Below are 20,111 nucleotides of genomic sequence, written 5' to 3'. Positions count from 1 at the left end.
TGGGGCCTTTGAAGTCAGACAGTCCTAGGGTTGAAAACTGGTTCCAGTTCTTGCTCTCTCTGTTACTTCAGTCAAGTTATTTAACTATCTGATGCTCAGATTTATTATTATTATTATTATTATTATTATTATTATTTAATTCTCACCTGAGGATATTTTCCCATTGATTTTTAGAGAGAGTGGAAGAGAGAGGGAAAGGCAGAGAAATATCTATGTTAGAGAAACACATCAATTGGTTGCCTCCTGCACAACCCAGAAAAGGGCCAGGGCCGCAGAGGGACCTGCAACCGAGGTATGTGCCCTTGACCAGAATCAAACCCAGGATTCTTCAGTCTGCAGGCCTATCCACTGAGCCAAACCGGATAGGGCTCAGTTTTTTTTTTTTAAACATAAAATTGGGGATAATGAAAAACTTGATTTGATATATGGGATGATTCTCCAATCAGCTGAGCCACCTGGTCAGGGCTATACAGCAAACTTTTGGGTGGGAACCAGCCTGAATTACTTTCATAAGCCTAGAGTCTAGAACATGGAATTTAGGAATTTTTGTCTTAGATGACCACCCCCTTTTACAAAACGAATATCACTTCTTTCTTGACTTTTTTGTTTCAGTAATACATACTGATCTGTAATTCCCATAGTTGCTTATTCAGACCCACATTGCATCTACATTGATAACTCTTTGAGTACTTTCCAAATGTGAAGTGAGTGATGCAGGTAATAGGTCCCTTGTAAATTTGTCCTTTGGAGGAATTGTTAAATTAGTATAAGTCTGTTAATCATATGTTGTTTTATTTTTCCAGATGAACAGCAAGATCTTCAGGATTGCTTTCAAAGAATCGTCAATGTGAAGCATCGATCTATGGCATTGTCAAGCGCAGATAACCATTTCCATGTTTCCAAGGAGACAGCGCATCTGGGTTTCCTGCTACATCTTGGGACAGCCCTCCCCTGGCTATTCTACTGACTCCTCTTGCCTTGGTTATTGTACTGTGTATGTGAACATGCTCTTAATTCAGCACCAATAGCCTTTTGTTGTGCTTTAATGATGTTTCTGCCTTCTCGATTAGACTATGATATCCTTGAGAGCAAGGACATTTCCTTACTCTTTGCATAGTTTGCATCTGAGACACTACTTGAAATATGGTTGACAACACTGAAGGTTTTTTGATATAATTTATATTTTGTCATCACTATGTGGCAAAACATTCCCCTTCCATTGTGGTGCTCATAGAAGTGTATATGCTGGCTAGGCACCATGTGCGTGGCTTTTCTGTATCAGGTGTTTTGGAAACTTCCAGGCAGTTGTAAGATGTTGAAGGACAAGAGTTATTACTCATATTTCTATGTCATAGCACACAGTGGCTAGCACAGTTTTAAGATTACCCCATCACTTAGGACAACAATTTGTAGACTCAGTATTTTGTGTAACAACTTCAGTGTTTTTGTACTGTTGCTAATTTGCTTAAAAGTTTATTCAAAAAATCACTTGCTCGAAAACTAACTATAAAAGTAAATGCAATTAACATAAGCTAATATTGTGAGCTTTTATAAAAATACATTTTACAATGATATACAAGCACTAAATTCGATGTTTTTGCAATGTCCTAACCACTTCTTTCATGTAATCGTAACATCTCTTTGAAGAAAAGAGTTTTTCTCATTTTAAAATTTCATTTTACGGTATTATTTGATGCCAGAGCCAACAGACTGCAGTATAGGCAGTTTCCAAGTTAGTTAGGCCTCTTAGTTTGTCTAGGTTTCTTTTGCATCTCTTACTGATTTGGTTTGCCATCATTTTTATCCCCTTTTCCAGTACACACTGCTAGCCCTTCATTCCACCTGTTTTTTGCATATGAGAATGCAGAGGACAGAGACAGCTAAATTTTTAATCACTTGGAAAAGCCATCAGGGGTGGTGGTGGGGGGGAACTTCTGTGAGTGGGGAACAGAAAATAAAGGATTTTGAAGGAGAGTACTTGGGTCAGCTGCTTCTAGGAAAGCAACTTTAAGAAATTGACAAAAATGTCTAGAGGGAATTTTATGGAGTTTTGCCATGGGGTTTATGATGTCAGCACTCTTCCCCAGCTTCCTGCAATGGCCCCAGAGTGTTTTGTTTTTTGTTTTTTTGGGGTTTTTTTGCATTAGAGAGCATTTACACGGGAAAAAGATTTTAGTGTTACACCCTTCTTCATGGTACCAGTGAAATACGTTGATTGTTCCCCCAGTTCTTGCAGAATTTAAAATTACACACATCTCCCCAAATTATTAGGGGGGGTTGTAGGTGTAAATGGTACTGCAGTTGTTTCTTTTTTTTATCCTTATCTTTTAGAGAAGTGTACTGTAAATTTTACAGATAAAACGAGACACTACTGGTATTTGATTCAAAATAATCTGAGGGTGGGATAAATGAGTGTATAGATGAAACAGAATTGGCAATAAGTTGATAATTGTTGAAGATGTGTGATGGATATTTCAGAGTTCATTATGCTATTCTCTCTACTTTTGTAGATGTCTGAAAATTTCCATAATAAAAAAACGAAAAAAAAATTTTTTTCAGTCTTCAGTGTTTACTTGCAGGCTCCCCTCTATCCCTGAGATGTAAGTGGGAAAGGATGCTCAGAAGATAAATCCACAGGCTTGGTCGGTGTGGCTCAGTGGTTGAGCATCAATCCATGAACCAAGAGGTCAGTGTTCGATTCTGATCAGTGCACATGCCAGGGTTGGGGGCTTGATCCATTCTAGGGGCATGCAGGAGGCAGCCAATCAATGATTCTCTCTCATCATTGATGTTTCTTTCTCTCCCTCTCCCTTCCTCTCTCTGAAATCAATAAAAATATATTTTTTAAAAAAGAAGATAAATCCACAACCCAGTCAGACTCCTCCCCTTCTAAAACCTAAGTTTTGTTTCTGAGCTAAACATAATTGCAGACTTGCTCTTCACTTAGTGTGATTTTTTTCCCTTGGAGATCTCCTAGTTCCAAATGCAAAAAGACTTTTAGCCCCATCAGTATGCTAAAGATGACCAGAAAACTTTGAGCCCCAGTGGTGGACATAAGCTTAGGTTCCAGATGAGACAGTAACTCCTCATTCTGCAATTTATCTTTAAAATAACATTCAATTTTTTTCCTGATTATAAAATAAATCCACCAAAATAAAAATATAAATAATACATGATTCCCCCATATGCAGAATAACCAGGTTTGAAAATTAAAATATTTAGGGTGGCCCAAAAAATGTATATACATACTTTGAATAAGTATAAAAGCAGTTTTTAAAAATATATTTCATTATCAAAATTGAGTTATCAGCTGTTAAAATATGTATATATTTTTAGGACATTCTATATATGTGTGTGTATTCTAGCCTTTTTTCATTTTGAAGTATAAATATGTATAATCAAGACACAACTGGCACAAATGAGCCCCTTCCATCAGACTATTTCTAAAATCCATGGCCCCTTTTATCGTTAAGTTCACACCACACGGACCATTACAGAATTTGTGCTACTTCTATTCTGCACAAGGGCAGCAGGTATGGCACAAGACTTGGGTCTGAAATCCAGATCAAGCTCTCTGCTCACCAATTCCTGATGCAGGGCACAATTGGCCTGTTCTGTTTTTTTCCTAATTCCCACAAAAACTTTCTACTCACCAAGCACTGATGCTGGTGGGGTGTGGCTTCATCTCAGAGGGGGTGCTGCTTTAATAAACAACATGATTGCAATATATTGGCTAAAAGTAGGCCTCCTATTACCTTGTTTTCTAGAAAGTTCACTGTGTCTGGAGCCTCAGCAAGCTACCATGTTACTTCCTTTCTGCAGCCTCCTGCCTCATGAGGTTACTGCTCTCTGGGCACCATGGTTTTCAAATGGGAAACAAGGAGACCACCACTTTGGACTTGGGGAATAGAATTCTGTTTCCCCTCTTCTACCTTTTAATCCCAAAATGTGCTCTCATCTTTCCTTATTTCCTACTGCATACCAGAGACCAGGCCATAACTTTTTAGTCTTTTTCTTAAATCCTCACCCGAGGATATGTTTATTGATTGGTTTGTTGTTGTTGTTGTTTTTAAGAGAGGAGGGGAGAGAGAGAAAGAAACATGGATCAGTTGCCTCCCACATGTGCCTCCACCTAGGATCCAACCCTAAACCTAGGTATGTGTCCTGACCAGCAATGAAACCCGAAAACTTTTGGTGTACAGAGATGACACTCCAACCAACTGAGCCACCTGGCCAAGGTCAGGCCAAGGCCACAACTTTTCATGAGTTTTACTGAAGATTACCAGATTGTGTGAGGTACATGTAATGCAAAGAATACAATTTATAACAACTGCATATGTAAGATCTTCCCTAGATTCCATTGCTAGACTAGTTCCCTAACACAGGCTGACTCCTCAGTGAAACATCATTTAATTGGTGACAATTATGTGCATGCACACACGTGTGCACACATTTAAACTCCCTAGAAATTATCATTAGGGCATACAGCAAATGAACAAACATTTGTTCAAGAAAATCTACTAAATCTCTAAAACTAGTGAGAATCTGTGTTCATTTGGGTTATAAACTGTTGCGCCTCTCCCAGCTCCATGTGACAAGCTCTACTCCAGATATGGATGTGCAGGAGAAGATGGGGGTTACCTGTCCCCTCAGTATCTAGTCTAAGGCCATACTTTCAACCTAAGAGGAGAAGGCAACCCTGTCTCTTATTCCTTCAGTCCCATGTTGCAGAAGCACTATTCCAGGCAAGCCTGGGGCTGGAGGACTAACTCCAGGCTGTAGCGTGAGGAGTCAGCCTCAGGCATGACAGGCCAAAAATAGTGGAGCCCTGATCCAATAATGTGGTGCCCCAATTTATTTGTAGGGTGAAGTTTCTACATGGAGACAAGCAAACTGAAATAACTAGGGGCTACCATCTCCCCCCAGTGCCCAGTGGCGTGTTATTGTGTGACATGTGACCTACTATACCCACCCCTCAGTTCAGATACAATTGTCTGGAGTTTCTGCCTGCTTGGAGAGGCAGGCCATAAGAACTAACTAAACACAGCAGCTTTGCCTGAAGGGACTGAATTTATTTGCAAATAACCTGTAAAATTCATGTGGATGGAAGGGCATTGTTGATAACAATGGGCATCTGAATAGCGAGCAATTAAGAGGGGCCTGGTAGCTCCAGGATACTAGTAGCAACAAGGGAACAACACTATAAAACAACTAGACTAGCATACATCTAAAGACCACTCCACCAAACAACAAAATATACGTTCCTCTCAAGTACATGGAATCTTCTCCAGAATAGGCCATAGGCTGGGCCATAAACATGTCTCAATAAATGCATCTCCATGTTGCAGAAGACCAATTCCAGCAGATTTCACATCAGAGCAGGTGAATGGCAGCTCCTGTCTCCTCTAGCTTCAGGTTGCAGAATCTGCAGTCCAGTGGCAGTTCCCATCCCCCCACCTCCCCACCCCCCACGCCACTGTTGGAAAAAACGTAATAACAAACAAAAGCTACTGACAACCCAAAAGCCTCTCCACAAAAGCAGAATAGAAAGAAAACACTTTTATGATTGCATATGTATTACACTGTGATATGTATACAGGCAATCTGCTAAAGAAATTGCCAAGACAGAAAAAAATCTCACCAGTTTACATAGCCTAGGCAGACACAGTCCCTTCCATACATGTTCTCAAGATAAACAGTGACTAGTCCTCAAGTAAGAGGATTTAACAGTACCATTTATCACATATAGTTTATCTTTAATTCACCGGGTATTTGAAGTGGCCATTTGTCCTTGCTAATTGCCTTTATCTAAAAGAATCATAAAACTGGTATTTTTATGACAAGTGGGTAGTTATAATTTGGAACCAGACACCAAAGTTAAATTCCCAAGGAGATGAAGAGATAGGGGTGCTATCTTCCTTGATATTTATATTTCAAATAGATGGCTCCCAAATCCTTGAGAAAGACATTCCTAGGTTGTAAAACTGGCCAAAGGCTTACTTAGATTTTTAAAAGATTTACATACAATTATATAAATATCCTTCAGAGACCTAGCCTATCCCCCCCCCCCCCCCATAATCAGCAACCCCCAAGGCAGCAGAAGACAATAGCTCAGACCTGACTAATGATCACAAGATCTGGACCTCTGGCGGGCTAAAGATAACATCTCTAACCTAAGCTATGGTTCAGCTCCTGAGCCCTAAAGTGGAATGACTCCCTTGACTACTTTCCCATGAAACCTCACAGAGGGACACAGGAACAGACCTCGGAACTATCCTCAAGACACAAAGGAAGGATTTATTACCCTTACCTTTCCTCCAACCAACCAGCTCCCAGCACAACCCAGAACCCCTAACCCATGGTGTCTTGTGATTTCGCCTATATAATCTGTAACCTACATGCCATCAAGGAGTTCAGGCTTTTGAGAATTTATTAGCTTCCTGTTCTCCTGGATAGCACCATTCATCAATAAAATAACCAATATTTCTTCACTGCAATTCTTGGTGTTTAGTGTTAGGCTCTGCTAGAGCCAGGTGGACAGTCTCTTTCTGTTTGATAGCAAGAATTCACAATCAGCCCTGGCCGGTTTGGCTCGGCGGATAGAGCTTCGGCCTGCGGACTGAAGGGTCCCAGGTTCGATTCTGGTCAAGGGCATGTGCCCCGGTTGCGGGCACATTAGTGGGGGGCGGCGTGCAAGAGGCAGCTGAATCGATGTTTCTCTCTCATCGATGTTTCTGACTCTCTATCCCTCTCCCTCTCCCTTCCTCTCTGTAAAAAATCAATAAAATATATTTTTTTAAAAAGAATTCACAATCAAATGTTTTCAAAAGTGTATGCTTTAAGAACAGGAGGGGTGTGCCATGGAAAATTTCATTTTTAAAAAATATATGTGTGTTTACCCCTACACCTGCTGTGGAAAATATACTGGGCAAGCAGTGGAAGCCAAGTAGCTGACACCAGCTCACAGTTTCAACACCAGTGCCCATTCCATGGTGAAGAGGTTCTGCCCTGGGTGAGGAGGGCAAGCCAATATCTCTGGCCCTTCCTGAGGGCACTGACATTATTTGGATCAGAGCACGGAAGAATTTAAGGCCCAGGGCACTTTCTAAAACAGAGCACTCAGTTAACCATTAGAGTATGAGACCAATAGAGATTGATCAGTCTGGAATCTAAAAGGGAGTTCAGCCTGCACGTGTGGCTAAATGGTTGAGTGTCCACCTATGAACCAGGAGGTCATGGTTCAATTCTTGGTCAGGGCACATGCCCAGGTTGCAGGCTCAATCCCCAGTGTGGGGCATGCAGGAGGCAGCTAATCAATGATTCTCTCTCATCATTGATGTTTCTATCTCTCTCACGGCACCCTTCCTCTCTGAAATCAATAAAAAACAAACAAATATATATATATATATATATATATATGTCTAATATGCTAACCGACCGTTTGACTGTTCGACCAGTAGCTATGGCACGCACTCACCACCAGGGGGAAGATGCTCAATGCACAGGCCTGGAAACATGGAACAGACTGATAAATTTTTAAAAGGAACCAAATAAAAATTTGTGGTCCAAAAGTACAATAATTGAAATGCAAAAGTCACTGGAGAGTCCTTATAAAATGGAGATGGGGGTCAAAGTCTGAAAAAAATCAGACAACAGAAGCAGAGGTTAGTGATGACTTTGAAGAAGGATGAAGGGTATATGAGCATAAGATGTAGGTGAACTCATTTTGTTCTTGTATTGTTTTCCTGATATTTAAAATTGCCTATCTGTATTCTCTTGCAGCTCTCTAAGCATCTGTAAACAATTATTTTGAACTAGAGGCCTGGTGCACAAAATTTGTGCATGGGAGGGGAGGGCACGGGTGTCCCTCAGCCTGGCCTGCACCCTCTTGCAATCTGGGACCCCTCGGATAGGCCTGGCCAGCAATCAGGGCCTATCAGGGCTTTCCTTCCTCCGGCTGCCAGCAGCTGGCCCTGCCCCCACCGCTGCCACTGCTTGCCATCTGTGCGGTGCTGCCCTCCCTCCCCCGCCACCAGTTGCCTCCCTCTGCAGGCGACAGGCCTGCGGTGCAATTGCTTAGCTGGCCTGGGCATCCCTCTGCGGGGCGATCGCTGGCCAGTCCCACACACCTGCCACAGCATCACTGGCCGGTGGCCTGGGCCTCCCTCTGAGGGGCGATCATGGGGCGATGGCAGGGCCCCCCCAACCAATCGCATCACACCTGCCTTGGCTGGTCTGGTGCCAGTGCGTGTCATAGCGTGGTCGTCCTGACGGGCGCTCTGCTATTCAGTTGTTTGGTCGATTTGCATATTACACTTTTATTATTATAGATTCCTGGTTGGGTACTTCCTGTATCTCCATTTCATCATGGCCAGTTACTGGAGGTGTACTGTGTTCCTTTGGTGGTGTCATATTTCCCTGATTCTTTGTGATCCTTGCAGTCTTGTGTAGGTGTCTTTGCATTTGAAGAAATGGTCACTTCTTCCAGACTTTATGGTCAGATTTCAGTAAAGAAAGACCTTCCTGGGTCGGGGTATGCTGGAGCATGCTGTGACCCCAGGTCTAGTGGTACAGGATGCCATGTGTGGGATCTTGTGGCAGGGGGGTGGGGGGGGGGAGCATTGTGACTTGTCAGTTGAGGCCATTGGGGTCCACAGCACCCACAACTGTTTGTTCCTTGGCAAGTCCTGTTGATAGGGGCAGAAATAGAATGTTGGGGACCAGTTATAATTGTAAAAACTATTGATCATGCTCTGTTAACCGTGATTGTTTTGTTCTGATTAAAGAAGGCACATTCTAACCTGGTGGGACCTAGGAGTTTAGCCGGAAATGCAGCCCATCCTCCCCATCAGGGAGCTGTCTGTTACCATGGAAAGATTAACAACCTTGTTGCAGAAACCAGAGCTGCCAGCCCTTGGAAGACCCCCAGCCTTTGCATACCTGCAGGCCTTTGCAAAGCTCCAGAATTGTAAACTCCCCATTTGGCATACCTTTTGCCTACTTCCCCTTGTAATCTTTGTCATTCTACGCAATATTAGCAGCTGGCTTATGGGGGGCTGCAGAGCAGAATTTTGTGGATGACCTGCTGCTCTCCCACACTGCCAGCAATATTGGAATAAACGTTCATATATGATTCAACCCTGTCTCTGCTTAATTGGCTCAGGTAGTGACAGGCAGCACAGACTCATTGATTGTCAGGTTACACTGTGGGGGAGGGAGGCGTCTCAAGAGCTCATAATGGCTGTTGGGCCCTCAGCCTTGCTTCCAGGTCCAGTGGCTAGGGACCAGGGGAGGTAGCAGTAGTGGCCAGAGCCAGTGGTGTGCACATGCTCAGTTGTAGGGGCTAGCTGCAGGTGCCTGTAGAGTAGCAGGGGCCAGTTGTAAACACACATGTAATGATGGGGGCCAGGGCAGGCAACAAGGGCCAGGACCAACTCGGGGCATTCTGTCAGCTGCAGGGAGGAGGCTTGGCTGGCAGGGTAAACATCAGTGGCTACTGAGTCTTGCAATGAGCACATGGCGGTGGAGGCCAGTGATGGGACGGGGGTCATGCTCCGGTACGCAGATGCACAGCTTCAGGGATTAGCTGCAGGTGAGCATAGTGTTTCTGGACAATGACAGAAAACAGGGCCTGATTTAGGCCCATAAGCGACTGCAGGGGTCCTGGGTCTTCACATGCCCTCCTGTGGCTGCATAGTCATTCCCTGGGTGTGCAAAAAGTAAAGGCCTGTGACAGAAGGTGACCAGGCCATTGGTTTATTCGTGGAGAAAGCTGCTGGGGGCTTCTGCAGAGCAGATCACTGGGAACTGCTTGCTCCCACTGTGCAGCTGCTATTAATAGCCCCTGTTTTTCTTCCTTGTTTCTATCCACCTCCATATGTTTCAGATTTGCCAGTCTCTGGGTGGGGTGTAACTGAAGTGGATCCTTCATGAGGTGCCCCAAAAGGCTGGGGAAACTGGTCCTTCATCACCCCGCTCTTCCTTTCCTGGTAAGGGGAACTCTTTCTACCTAGGGAGTCAACCCCTCTTGGCACTGAGCAGTGCTGGCTGCAGGATGGGGTGATGCAGGCAAATTGGAGCTGTGCAGGCAAATTGGAGTTGTTCTTTCCTCCCTTTTTGTGCAGTTATGCTCAAGTTTTTTGTATCCATTATGTTGCTGAAGTTTTTTAAGTGGATTCCAGAGCTCTCCCAGGGCTGTTTTTGTTTGTGAATTATGGTCTGATAGTTGATTTTTATGGGGATATGAAGGCTAGGATCTCCTAAACCGCCATCTTAGTAATGTCACTCTGTCCTGTTTCTGTATTCCTTTTTTGTTTGTTAGTCCTCAGCCGAGGATATTTTTCCATTGATTTTTAAAGAGAGTGAAGAGAGAGGGAAAGACACAGAGAAAAAAATCCATGTGAGAGAAACACATTGACTGGTTGCCTCCTTTACGAGCCCTGACCAGGGCCTGGGCCAGAGAGGAGCCTGCAACCAAGGTACGTGCCCTTGACTAGAATCGAACCTGAGACCCTTTAGTCTGCAGGCAGCTTCTCTATCCACTGAGCCAAACCAGCTAGGGCTGTTTCTGTATTTTTTATCCTATTTCATTGATCTGTATGTATGTCTCTCATCCAATACCACATGGATAGATTACTGTAGATGTATAAAGTCTTTTAAAAGGGCAGTGTGATTTCTCCAACTTTATTTCTCTTTTTCAATATTTTTACGTATTATAGTTCCTTAGCCTTTCCATATATATTTTAGAATATATGGAAATGTTGAAAGAAATTACCTTAAATTTATAGATCAAATTGGGTCTTCCAATGTGTTAGTTTGGTATATCTCTCCATTTATTTGGGCCTTTTGATTTACTTTATGAGTATTTTCTAAATGTAAGCATACAGATTCAGATACAAGTGCATTATAATTCTCCCTAAGTATTTATTTAAGAGCAATTATAAATGCTGTTTTTAAATTTTGGCTTTCGTTTATTTATTCCCCCCAAATGGAAAGACCTACTTTTTTAAGGTCAATGACAGAATATTGATTTTTATCTGTTGATCTTATTAGTAAGATTATATCGTACTAATCTCACTAATTAATTGTAACAGCTTTAAAAAAATATTTCTTAGGATTCTCCTGTAGAAAATCTTGTTGTGTTCCACAATGGACAGTTTTATTTCTTCCTTACTAAATGTGTGCTTTTATTTCCTTTTATTGCCTTATTGCTCTGTCTAGGACTTCCAGTACTATGTTGAATAGGAGTGGTGAATAAAGAGATCCTTTCCTTGTGCCTGATTTTAGAGGAAAATTATCCAGTATTTTGTAATTATGTGGTTAGTTAGCTCTCAGTTTTGGAAAATGTTCTTTATAAGGTTGAGAAAATTCCTGTCTATTCTTTGCTGAGACTTTTCATGATGAATGGATATTAGATTTTTTCAAAAATGTACCTGCATCAATTGATCAGATCATGTGATTTTTTCCTTTAAATTACCAACATGATGAATTCCATTGATTTTCTAAAATTGAACCAACTTTGCATATCTGGAACAAACCCCTGTTGCTTGTAGTGCATTTTTATTTTTAGGTATTGATGGATTCCATTTGCTAATATTTTGTTGAGGAAATTTGCATCTATGTTCATGTTGTTAAAATAAGGTTGAAAATGTTCACTCTGCTTTTTTTCTTGAATTGATTATGTAGAATTTTGTTATTTAAAAAATATTTTGTATAATTTGCCAGTGAAGCCATCTCTGCTAGAAATTTCTTTTTGAAATATTTTAAGCTATAAATTTGATGTCATTATTAGTCACTGGGCTGTCCAGATTATCTATTCCATGTTACATCTCAACTAAGTAAATTAATTTTTTAAAATATTCACCTGTTATAGATGTCTCAAAGTATAGGACACCAGAATAATCTCTTTTAAAGATTATAGATAAGAATTTGTTTTGACCAACTTTTTTTGGTTGTCATATTAAGAACACATACATTTGCCTTGATATTTACTTGAAATCAAGAATACCATCTAAATATGTAGGTGTCTCTTCTGAAACTATATCTTTTCCCACCCATGTCAAAAATTAGGGAAAAGAAAAGCTAACTTTTTAAAGAGGGTATGGGAAATAAAAGATCATTCTTAATTGTTAGGGAGACTAGACTATATGATATTTCCTAAATGTTATGAATAAAAAAAGGAGAAACATGTAATACTCTTTGTAATAATTTAAGCAATAAAAAAAAAATAAAAATAAAAAAAAAAGAATTTTGTATCACTCAACTAATTTTTTTAATCACATTAATGCATTCTCTTTAAGAAATTTTGTTTTTTCTGTGTAAAGTTTAGAAAATTTCTTCTGGAAATCCTCATTCTCCAGGAAGTTTGAGGAAAAACCTAGTATGTGAGAAAAATATGGGTGGGGATATCATTCTACATATAATTTTTGGTTGTGTAAAAATATTCTACAGGCCAGTAATAAGTATAAAGTGGACATATAATGTAATTTAAATAGTCTGTTATTCTGAAAATCAAGCTTTTAAAAATAATGCAATCTCTGGTAAAATTGAATGCTGTAACTTTGGTGCTTTTATTTTTAAAATAAGAACTTTGCTACATATAAATGTAGCTAAGTAAATTGCATGTCATATTTAACCAAAATTACATTAATACTGTCAAAGAAATGAATAGAATAAAAAATAGTCACTTTTAAAAAACCAATTATGTACTTTCATAAGCTAAATTATACAGAATGATAAAATGTTATCCAAATTTGTTATTCACAGAAAAGTATGTCTTCTTTTTTCTCAGAATAGTATATTTTTGTTCTAACGGATGCCTTTCAACAGAAATATAAAAACAGTAAAAGGTTGATGTTTTCCATTTTTGTAAGGTACATTTCAACTATTGGTGATATCCATTTACTTCTTGTTTTGAAAGATAAATCACATACGTATGCTTTCTACTTCCCCTCTTCTTACCAAGTTATGATTTTGTTGGTATATTACTGCCATTTATTTTATCAAAGTATAAAACATCTACATGCATTTTACTAACCATAATTTTCATAGCCCTAGCAACTTATTCACATATTTAAATGAACTCAGAGTTGATCACCGTCATAATACCATTCCTGAGTCATCTTAATTTATCTATTAATTTCATTTTAATAATCCAGTAGACTTTGTGGAAGGACTTATAGGGTTTGATTCACTGTCTGGGCACTTACCTAGGTTTCAGGTTTGATCCCTGGTCTTTATTGTAGTTTCTACAGCAAGCATGTCAAACTCAAAGGCTAACACGGGCCAAATAAACAAGGTTTAAGTTTATGTGGGCCACAAAAAAAACAAAAGCTTCAATTTTTCCCTGTATAGGTTTATTTTGATAGAGACACGCTGAACACAAAGGGCTAAAATAAATGAGTCATCGTTAACATAAAATAATAGAACATTTTAATAAAAATTAATATTTTTTCTTGTGCCCTAACCAGTTTGGCTCAGTGGATAGACCTCAGTGGGGAGTGTGCAGGAGGCAGCTGGTCGATGTTTCTCTCTCATCAATGTTTCTAGCTCTCTGTCCCTCTCCCTTCCTCTCTGTGAAAAATCAATAAAATATATTTTTTAAAAAAATTTTTTTCTTGAACATAAGCTTACCAGACACTGAATAAATGCACAAATTAATAAGCGTAACACAAATAAAGCTATTTTTCTTGTTCTCTGAAAGCAAAATATTTCCTGTTGTGCACACCAAACAAGTCAGTACAAAACTAATGATGTGGCAATGGGCTGCTGAAATATTCGCTGCTAGTATCAGTGGAGAGAAATGGTGCGACTGTGGGTAAGGCGGGTAAGGGAAATGAATGCAACACAATTATAGTCATCAGTCATTAGCGAACACTGTAGTTCATTATTAATAATTATGTATAACAGGATATTTAAAAATTTCTGAAATTTTTATTAAAATGTTTCTTACATACCATTATATTGGCTGGGCTTCAAAAATATCCGTTGTAGGCTGCATGCGGCCTGTGGGCTGCGAGTTTGACATGCTTGCTCTACAGGAAGCAACGATCAAGGTGTAAACAGGTTTAGGATTGACTAATTTGAATAATTTCAGTGGGCTCTGGGGCATAGAGGCTGTCTCTAGTTGCCTGGTACCTGGATGATGAGGGCAGGAGAATAATGGCTCAAGTGAAAAGCCCAAGGAGGTGGTTTGGGTGTGGGCTTGGGTTGGTTGGTTTGCATATGGAAGGAATGCTATCTCTAGGAATGAGCTAACCCTGGGAGGGCCAGTACCTTCCAGAGTCAGCAAGGTCCCAAGATGGCAGAGCATCAGAATAAAAATGTAGAATTAATAAAACCCTGTGGTCACTGTTAAGACATCATCTGTTTTAAGTCACAGACACCAGCTACATTTCTTGTTCTGCTTGTCCAGACATTTAAAAATTCTATTAAGGGGGGGAAAGGGGGGCTCATATATAATACTTTCAACAATAAAGAACTATTTTAAAAATTCTATTAAATACACTATTAGGAATGGCTGCATAATTTACATGGTGTAGTTCCAAATGAAAATATGATGTCCCTTGTTCAAAAATCATGAAGAATTTCCAGACAGCACATCATTAAATTAAGCATGGGCCTGTGCAACTACACTGGGCACATGCCATGAAACCAGCCCTGTACAGTGTAGTAGTCGATCAGCAGGCAACCTCCAGGGAGACTGCAGAGGAGTTTGGTATCCCCAGGCTCCTAACCACAGTGGATCCCTGGGGTAAAAGCTCTGGTCAACTGTGAGAGATGCAGGACTCTGAGACTGGCCTTTCACCTCCCCTTTCCCAGTTCACAGCTGTTTCGAGTGATTAGACACCACTTGGATGCAGCCACAAAAGGAAACTATGTCTTTCTATCATACTAGAGAAGAAGCAGAAATTCCCAGAAAGAGCCCTATAATGGTGTTGTCACTTTCTAAATTCCCTGCTCCAGATTCTATGAAAATTAATCTTCCCTGTACAATGTTATAACCTCTTGCTATGATCATTTTCACATGTGCCTTTGAGTTAATGTGGCTGAGCTGGAATTTTTCACTTACCATTCAAAGTTTGGGTGTATAGAGTAATTTTTCACAATACAATAACACCATTTCTCATACTAAACAGCAGCAGATAAAAGTGTTTGAACTATTGCTTTACACTTGGCAGAACAGTAGTACTCTGTGTATAGCATGCAGCTTATTTCACAGAGGAAGTCCATAACTTTGTAAAGGACTGTGACAGAGTCCACACCTCAGTGTGTGTTTCCTTCATATTTTATCTTATGTAACTTCTGTTCCTGAATTTCTTCACCTGTAAAAGTGAGCTCAATGTGAACACCTATTTCCTAAGGTTGTTCTGCGGATTAAAGAGTTAGTATATGTATAAGTATTAAAATAGTACTTAACATATGCAAACTTACCATGATTATTACCGGTTATCTGCATACCATGTAATGTATAAAAGCATCTTGCAGTCAATAATGTTAATCCCATGTATATTCCATTCATCCATTAAAATGAATTAAGATGCAAATGATGCCTGGAGGAAAACCACTTTTCTCAGAAACATTTGCATAACTACTTCAAATTCAAATTTGTTAAATTCCTAGAGTTTGTACCTTGGAAACTAAACTCTTGGCTTTTTATAATTTTATGCAGTGGCTTCTGTTGTTGGCAAAAGTGTTGCTCAGTAGCCTGTGGAAATGTGTTCCTGTTATAAAGTAAGTGCAATAATAAATGTCCTTTCCATTTTTTGAAATGGCTAATTTGATTTTAAAGTATTGCCGCCTGGGAAAGATCAGTACAGTGTTAAATGCCTAGCTGTTGAGATCATAAATATCTGAGTACATGATCATAATCCTAGTCAGAATAAGAACCATCTTTCCTTGGAACTCACTCTGTACCAGACACTGTTGGAGGCACTTCATACACACCATCCAGTTTAATCCTTACCACAATCTAGGAGGCATGCACTGTTACTGTGCCTAATGGACAAATGAGGAAACTTTAGGATCCCAGATTCACTAACTTGTCCAGGAACACACAGTGAGTCAATAGAAAAACTGGAATTCAAACCTAGGAATTCTGACCCTAGAGCCAAGCCCTACTAACAATGAGATCTCAAAAGTCACAAAATTTCCCTGAGGCTCAATTTCCACATCTGTAAAATGGGAACAAATGTAGGCCCTCTGGCATTGGGAGGCTGAGACTTGCTGTATTAAAATTGTCTACTTCTTGTTCTAGTCTTTGATCACCTGTAAAATTATTTAAGAATAAGCCCTACAGTGGATGGAGTGTCGACCTGCGGACTGGGGGGTCCCGGGTTCAATTCTGGTCAGGGGCATGTGCCTTGATTGTGGGCACATCCCCAGTAGGGGGTGTGCAGGAGGCTGCTGATCGATGTTTCTCTTCAATCGATGTTCCTGGCTCTCTATCCCTCTCCCTTCCTCTCTGTAAAAAAGCAATAAAATATATTTAAAAAAAAAAAAAGAATAAGCCCTAACTGGTTTGGTTCAGTGGATAGAGTGTTGGCCTGCGGACTGAAGGGTCCCAGGTTCGATTCTGGTCAAGGGCATGTACCTCGGTTGTGGGCACATCCCCAGTAGAGGGTGTGCAGGAGGCTGCTGAGCGATGTTTCTCTCTCATCGATGTTTCTAACTCTCTATCCCTCTCCCTTCCTCTCTGTAAAAAGTCAATAAAATATATTTTTTAAAAATTATTTAAGAATAAGTATGTTGGAGTGGGTAACTAAGAGGATGTGATCACCTGTTGACCTATAAGCTAGACCTGGGCAATTGGAGACTGCTCATCTTTTCCTCCGTCCTTGAAATGTACTGCTTTCCCATCCATCGTTACCACAGATCAGAGCTGTTGTCAAGGACACAGTCTTTAAAAAAATGTTTTTATTGATTTTTAGAGAGAGAGGAAGGTAGAGGGATAGAAAGATAGAAACATCATTCATTGGCTGCCTACTACACAGCCCCTACTGGGGATCGAGTCCACAACCCAGGCATGTGCCCTGACTGGGAGTCGAACCGTGACCTCTTGGTTCCTGGGAAGATGCTCAACCACTGAAGCACACCAGCTGGGCAAGGACACAGTCTTTTTTTAAAAAAATATACTTCTATTGATTTCAGAGAGGAAGGGAGGGGGAGAGAGAGATAGAAACACTAGTGATAAGAGAGAATTACCGATCAGCTGCCTCCTGCATGCCTCCTACTGGGGATTGAGCCCGCAACCCAGGCATGTGCCCTTGACCAGAATTGAACCCGGGACCCTTCAGTCCACAGGACAAGCCTCTGTCCACTGAGCCAAACGAGCTAGGGCAAGGATACAGTCTTGAGAGAGCAATGTGCTGTTGAGACCATCTGGACAGTGTATGTGACTGAACCCCATTAAAGACTGTATAAACTTCAAAATTCTGATGGGCAGGTACAGAGATCTACTCATCTTGTGGTCATTCAAGACAAGCTTCGCATGTAAGTTCCCTTGCTTATTAAACCTGCTACCTACAAATCTGGACTGGTCTACCTCTTTTTTCCTCCTCTCCTTGCTCTCCAGGCACAGCAGCCAGTTTGTGAAGCAACAATTGGCAAACCAGCGAGGAGACAGAAGAAACGGATCTAGGGAAAGAGGCATCCCTGGGTGAAATCCAAAATTGCCCATCAATCTCAATGGTAAGTTTGCATATGTTAAGTACTATAACAGGTAATAATTATGGTAAGTTTGCATATGTTAATACTAGAGGCCTGGTGCATGAAATTTTTGCATGGGTAGGGTCCCTAGGCCTGGCCAGCGATCAGGGACAATCTGTGGGGCAACCGGTGGGGTGATCGGGGCCCCCACTGGCACCCTCCTTGGCTGGCCTGGGGCCTGTGGGCTGGGGGCAGCTCCTGCATTGAGCGTCTGCTCCCTGGTGGTCAGTGCACATTATAGGGTTCCCGCTGTTCAGTCGATTTGCATATTAGTCTTTTATTATATAGGAGATACACACACACACACACACACACACACACACACACACACACACACACATATATATATACTCTATTCCTTTATTTCTTTTTTTAAAGTTTTTTTAAAATATATTTTTATTTCAGAGAGGGAGAGGGAGAGAGAAACATCAATGATGAGAGAGAATCACCTATCAGCTGCCTCCTGCATGCTCCCCACTGGGGATCGAGCCCACAACCCAGGCATGTGCCCTTGACTGGAATCGAACCCGGGACCCTTCAGTTCACAGGTCCAACACTCTATCCACTGAGCCAAACTGGCTAGGGCTTTACTGAACTTCTTGAAAATCAGCTGAGTTGAGTTACATTACAGAACTAATGATATGGTCAAGGTAGAAAATGTAGAACTTAGAAGATAAGGCCTTATCACCAGTTATTCCAAAAACTGGATATATATCCTGTTCATAGCATGGTTCACAGTATGTCCATCCTGTACTCTCCAAATGTACACACACACACACACACACACACACTCACCCTTGAATACCTGAACACAGTTAGTCACAATTATTTTTAAAAATCCGATTATCTATTAGCATATTTTAAAACTAAATATCTGACCACTTTCACATCAGTCATTAATCTTGAATTACCTTCCCAGACCTTCCCCTCACCCACACAGACCTCAGGAGCCCCTGTTCCTGACACATAAACTTTTTCCTCCTCTAGAAACTGAAACATTCTCCCTTGGGATCCTGACTCCTACTGTTCTCCCCTTCCTGATCCTGAGTCGTCCTTTCAGTGTGTCCTACTACCATCTGGGGAGGAAGTATCCTCCCCCCAACCCCTCAACATACACAGGTTCATGTCCTGCCTCTCTCTGAACCTAGATATCTCTATCACCCCTCCTTTTCTTCAATCACCTTGGGTTAAACCCTGCCCCCACTTTCTTGTCCAAGTTGTGAATCACCTATGTGAAGAGGGTATATAGCATATAAATGGGAATTTTCTGAACAGAACTCCATTTTAGACAGTGGGAATAAATAATTGCTAGGATAGTATTTTATTCCCTTTCACTTCCAAAGAGTCAGCTACCATGCTAACAACTTTAATAGTCTAAATAAGACATAGGATTAAAAGTTTTTGCACAATAAAAATGCTATATTTAAAGTGAAATAAACATGTTTTTATTTATTGAAAAGTTTCAGTTTACAAAGACAACTTAGAAAAGGAAAACTCTCAACTCAGGGGCAAAGGCAGTCCTTTTTTGGTTGAGGAGGGCCTGGAATCAAGGGCCAACAGCAGATAAGTGCTACATAGTACAGCTATAGGGAGGAGAGGCTTTAAAACTGCCTCTCCAAACCAGGTCTTCAAAACTACTTGTTGGTTAATGACTACAACACTTGCAAACTTCACAGATAACTACAGAGCAACAGCCCATCCCCCACAGAGGGTGGCGGTGGATTCCTCCTGGGTCTTATGAGGATGCCCATGGAGGGTCACAGATCAGGAGTGGTAGGGCGGGGAGGGCTGCTCTCTCTTTCAGCCTGCTCTCCTGGAGAGGCAGGGCTCAGAGGTTCAAACTCCAACAGCAAGGACCTTCTCAGGCTAGCAAGGCTAGGAGTGGAGGTGGGGGCCAGGCCATAAAAATTATGGAAAGATGAAGGGGAGCTGTGGCTAGAAAAATCAGTTGGGGGAGAGAAGGGGCCCGGGCCAGGAAACCCATGGAAGGTAGGGCGGGGGGCGGGGGGAGAGGAAGAGGAGGAGGAAGAGGGGGAGGAGGAAGAGGAGGAGAAGGAGGAAGAGGAGGAGGGAGAGTTGGAGGAACTCCCAATAAACTGCCAAGGGAAAGGCCTAGCAGGAGGTGAGGGTGAGGAGGCACTCACAAGGCCTGCACCAACACTCAGCTGGGAAGGAGGGCTTGGGACCTCAGGATCAGCAGAGCTTGAGCTGCTCTGGAACACAAGCCTTCGTAAGGCCGACCCAAGGGAAGGAGACCTCTCCCTAGCAGGCCCAGGGAGAGAGGGGCGACTGCTAGGGGTTGATCTCATAGTGGGGCGGCGGCTCCGGAGGACTAAGCCTGGAGCGGTGCTCCCGTTGCGGCGGGCAGGGCTTATCCCGGTGGTGCGCCTGCGGAGGGCAGGGCT

This window comes from Myotis brandtii, unplaced genomic scaffold (genome assembly GCF_000412655.1).
Source record: "Myotis brandtii unplaced genomic scaffold, ASM41265v1 scaffold1875, whole genome shotgun sequence".
NCBI classification, from domain to species: Eukaryota; Metazoa; Chordata; class Mammalia; order Chiroptera; family Vespertilionidae; genus Myotis; species Myotis brandtii.
This window is presented reverse-complemented; position numbering follows the sequence as displayed.